The following is a 5,598-nucleotide window of genomic DNA, read 5'->3' as shown; positions in this document are numbered from 1 at the left end:
GGGGTTTAAGTGGAGAGAAAATGTTTTGAGCATGATGTACAAATGCGCTTTACACAATTGATGTGTGTATGGATTGCGATAACAGTTGTATGAGCCCCTAATAAAATGTTTTTTAAAAAAAACAAAACCCTTATTGTCATTTGGCTGAATTGTGATCACAATATACCAAATGTACAATATTCCACTTCTTCCCTGTGTTTCCTGTTTCCACTCCTCCTCCTTGCCTGGCCTTTCCTTGAGTAAATTCTCCTCTTCTCATCTCAAATGGTTGAGTACTCTAAGCTGTGTGTACCCCACTACTCTGATTGCTCCCCCTGAGAAACCCACCTGTTACCTGCCTGACAAGGGAGCCGTGAGAGGGCGTTCGGTTCCAGACCTGAAGTGTGACGGAAGCCAGAGTTTGGCGGGTTCCACCAGGTTCCATCTGACCTGTAACCCTGGTCTCGTTTTTTACCATTTATATTGAATCTCTTTAAAAAAAAAAAAAAGTTTTAATCCTCCAGTTTTGTTGTTACCCACCCCCGCCCCCCAAAAAAGCCCAGTTCCCAAAATACCATGGCCTCACCCTCTGAGAAGTGTCTCTACAGCGTGCGCACCAGCTTTGTTAAAGATCGACGACGGTGTGCTTATTGCATCTGGCAGCTTCAGTGATTTGATTTTTGCTGAGAGCAAGGATTTGAAGCATTGGAGAACCAGAGAAATGAAAGTCGGTTCCATTTCCTCTAGGGGAATATTTGCAATATACTTTTAAAACCTAATTTCATCATAAATGTATTTAAAAGACCTTAACCTAAAGTTAAGAGAGTGAAAACATTGTTCACCTAGATATTTTTGTAAGTGCTACTCAATGCTGGTGAGCTAGTAGGAATTGGTTGATCTTTGCCAGAGAGCAATCTGGTCTAGCAAGAATCATTTTTAAAATTGTGAAGGGCTCGGGGGGTAGGTATGGAGGTTATTAGGAGGCCACACACTTCTTCAGGTGGTGAAACTTCGGAGTATTTTGAATGTAGTGGTAGGTGCTCAGAACGACATACGTGAAAGAACTGTATAGAATTAAATACACACATACATACATACATATGCAAATGAGTACAGAGGAAATCAGGAGGCCTGAACGAGATTAGTGTGTTAGACCAACGTCACCATCTGACTGTGAAATGGTGTCATGACTTGCAAACTGTTACCCTTGGTGGAAACCCAGCCAAGTGCACCAGGCATCTCTCACCATGATTTTGTACAAAGGCACGGAAACTTTCAGTTATGTCAACGTAAAGGTCAACTTTAAAAGTATTGTGAACCTGCCAAGATGAGCAAAGAGAAAAAAAATACCCCTAAGTAAAAGAAATTCATGTGTTATAAAACTTTTAACTATCAATCTGTTCAATATGAGCAGGGATCTATATCTATGGGTGGGGGAAGCACTTAGGGAGCTCATCTGAGGCCATGGTTGTTAATTGGGGAAAAGAGGAAAGAGGGTGGTATTTTTGTCTTTATACATTATTACCTCGACTCCTATCCTTGAGAAATAGAGATATTCACTGTAGTATAGAAAACTGAAAATAACATCATGGTTCATCATTATGAGGATAATCAATATGTTATGATATTGTGCCAGGGAATGTCACCTATCAATATTCTTTTAATCCTTTAAAACATTTTTAGAATCCCAAAGCTGTTAGCTATTCCAGTATAAGGTACCAAGATAGGAGGGTAAAAGTCTTATAAGGGATAAAAGATCAAAGTGTTAATGATATACTAAAAAAATTTTTTAATCCACAGACAACCTGGGGAAGGTCAATATAGAATGGGGTATGATATGATATTAATACGTGTGACTTTTATGGAGTGTGATCATAGGACTGTGGGTTTTTAAGCCCTTGTCCATTATGAATTGGCGATAAGTACTGAAGTAATTGTGCATGGAAGAACGGAGTGCCTAGATTTGCTTGAAATACTCCAGAGGTCACCACGATTATTGTTTTCTTCTTTGCACATTCACAAAGTAAGCCAAATAGAAAGTAAATGTTAACAGTGGGTTTCTCACTGGGCTTTAAGGTGGAAAACTAGATTTTACACTGTAACTATATTTTCTAAGTTTTCTATGATGAACACCTATTTTTAAAATCCAGGAAAAAGTAGAATATGTTTAGAAAAGTCAGACCAAAGAACTAAGTTATTTATGCACAGCTAATTGCGGCACTGATCGCATTAATGTGGAGCCAGAATCCTTGAAGGGGCAATTTGCCTTCAGCCTTATCACTGAGTGGTTGCAGAGCCCACATGGGCTGGTGGACCAGGCTGCTAGCCGCTCTCCGGCCCACACCATGAGGGCCAGAAGCCAGCTGTCTGATGGGCTTCACAGGCCTAAGAGGTGCATCGCAGGCCCTCAGAGCAAGGGCAAGGTTTCTCAAAATACAAATCCTCTACGGGTCTCTGTGGGCTGCAGGAATATGAAGTTTCTAGTAGTTCCTCATGGGCACTGATGGCCAGCGGTGACTGCCACTACCAGCCCTCCCAATCAGCACCACCACAGGTGGACCCTGATGGAGTGTGAAAACAAATTCAAATTCATAAGAAGTCTAGACTTGAGGGTGGGGTGGGGACGGGAGGAATGAGGCGCTGATACCAAGGGCTCAAGCACAAACAAAATGTTTAGAAAAGGGTGATGGCAACATGTGTACGAATGTGCTTGACACAATGGATGTGTGGATTGTGAGAAGAGCTGTAAGAGCCCCAATAAAATTATTTTTTTAATTGCTTACAAAAACAAGAGGGAAAACCCAATGCTCTACATCCTGCATGCTGGCATATATATATATATATATATATATATATATATTTAACTTGACTTACTAGATCTGTGGAGACTAGAGGACTCTCTGAGACCGTTGTCCTGAGACACTCTTCAAATCGTGAACTGAAACTATCACCTGAAGTCATCTTTGAGCCACATGAACAGTGGACACACAAAATGCACGAGACTGTCCGTGAGCGCAGTGCTCGATTGTAAAGAAAGCCATCTCTATGCGGCCAAAAGGTCACCCCAAGCCAAAGTGAACCCACTGCCATCAAGTCGATCCTGATTCACAGTGACCCCACTTGGGGGTCCCAGGTTGTAAATGTTTGTGGGAACAGAGAGCTCTATCTTTCTGGAGGGGCAGCTGGTGGCTTTGAAAGGTTAGTTGGCCTATTGGTTAGCAGTTCAGTGCTTCCCCTGCAGCGCCACCAGCGCCCTACACAAAAGGGTGCCAACGGTTACTAAAGATGAGAAGATGGGGGTGGGGGGGGTGGGCAGGGGAACCGGAGTCTCGGAAACGGTACAATCAGCAGACGATTAAACAGAAAGAGGACACATGGTGAGAAGCATAACTAATGTCACCCTAGAACATTTTCACACGGGAACCTCATTTGCTCGGTAAACTTTCACTGGAAGCACAAAATATTGTTTAAAGTACCTGTGACTTGAATCAACAATAGGATGTATTTACGGACAATGCAGGAAAGCTTATGAAAGCCTGTGTGTGGTGGAAACCTCTCAGGGAAGAAACACTCACGTCTTTCCCACTATTAGAAAGTGCTAAGAGAGTCCTGAAACTGCATCCTGTCAAAAGGGAAACACGTGTGAGAGTTGCGGCTCTCCCAGGTGTCCCTCACTGTCATGTGTGTGAGTGAATTTACAAGAATTCATCAGATGATTACAAAATGGCGCCTCTGGGAGGGGCGCTGGGTGACACAGGACAGGGCTAGAAGGAGACTCCCTATGTATCCTGCTCTTTAAATATCTTCAAGTGCATCTATTACCCACCCCAAAAGTACACAGTGGAAGGAAGCCATCGCTTACACCAGACCCTGCTGTAGACACACAGCTCACCCAAATGCACATGTCTTTTGCCAACGTGGTAAGGGGACACAATATTTTTGCAATGATTTTGCTAAAAATGTTCAGGGTAAACCTCTCTCCTTGCCTCACAGAGAGATCAGGCGAAGTAAATGCGATGGCCCTCACCTCCCAATAACTACAGAAAGCACTCAGCTACAGAGTCAGCCGAGACGGAGAGAAGGGGCTTGGTCGTGCAGTAAAAATAGAGGATTTCAAAAAGCAGTCCAAATCATGGTAGTCACCTGGTTCACTCAGGGACATGGGTGGGAAGTAGATTTGTCTTTGAGCTCCTACTTTACTTTTTGAACTTTGTATGACGTACCCGTGTAGCGTGGATTCTGACTTAGGACAACCCCTGTAAAACGGAATCAAACACGGCCCAGGGCTGAGCCCGCACAGCGATGACAGTCTTTGAGGGCATAGTGGCAGCCACTGTGTCAACTCACCTTGCTTAAAGGTCTTCCTCTTCTTCACATGTGCTTCTCCAGGGACGGGTCTCTGACTGGACTTCTCCCAAGGCAGATGTGCTTGATGTGCTGGCAGCGCGTGGCATATTGAACACTCTTCGCCAGCCCTTGAACTCAGTGCATTGGTTCTTCTGGGGTCTCCCTCTGTCACTGGCTCGTGTCCCAAAGCGCAGGAATCATTTGAAAACGCCAGGACTTGGATCAGGCACACCTTCCTCCTCCAAGTGACATCTCTGCTCATCAACACTCTCAAGAGGAGCTTTCATAGCAGAGTTGTCCAATGTAACGTGCCATTTGATTTCTTGACTGCTGTTTGGTTAGGGAATGCAAGTACCATGAAATCGTTGACCAAGTCACTGTTTTCTCCATGCTGTTCAGTCGTGAGGATTTTTGTTTCTTATGTTAAGGTTATGATGCATGCTGAAGGCTGTAGGCTTTGATCTTCAATAGCGTTTCAAGTCTCCTCATCACACAAGCAAGGTTCTGTCACCTGCATCACGTAGGCTGTTGAGTCTTCTTTCAATCCTGATGCTGCATTCTTCAGAGTCCAGCTTCTTAAATTAGTTGCTCAGCACACAGATGGAATAAATAGGTGAAAGGATGCAGCCCCCATGCCCACCTTTCCTGATTTCAAACAACTGTCTCTTGGTATATGTGCAAGTTCCACATTAGCATCATTGAGTGGTCTATCACTCCCTTTTTTGCAATGCTATCCATAATTGCTTAGGATCCACAGTAATATCCCTTTGTATACTCAATAAAACACAGATACGCATTTTTTTCTGGTAGTCTCTGCTGCTGGCCAAGATCCATATGACAGGAGCAATAATATCTCTTAGTCTATGCCCTCTTCTGAATCTGGATTGAATTTCTGTTCGCTCCCTGTCAATGTACTGCTGTAACCTTTATGAAATTCATATATTACTAGGTAAAAGAAATACTTTGTGTGTGTGAGGGATGATATAACAAGATGCAGAAATTATCAAACAATATAATTAACATCACATGCAAGGAAAGTTTTTGCTGAAGATCATTCACAGTTGCAGCAGTACGTCAATAAGGAGCTGCAAGAAATCCAAGCTGTATTCAAAGGAGGATGTACCATGAGGGACAGAATTGCTGATACCAGATGGACTTTGGCTGAAAGCAGAGAATTCTAGAAAGATGTTTACTTGTGTCTGATTGACTACAAAGGCAATTAACACTGTGGACCATAACAAACTATAGATTACATTGAGAAGAATGGGAATT

This window comes from Echinops telfairi, unplaced genomic scaffold (assembly GCF_000313985.2).
Source record: "Echinops telfairi isolate 266 unplaced genomic scaffold, ASM31398v2 ScPeMD7_18;HRSCAF=68, whole genome shotgun sequence".
In the NCBI taxonomy this organism is placed as follows: Eukaryota; Metazoa; Chordata; class Mammalia; order Afrosoricida; family Tenrecidae; genus Echinops; species Echinops telfairi.
Note: the sequence above shows the minus strand (reverse complement) of the source record.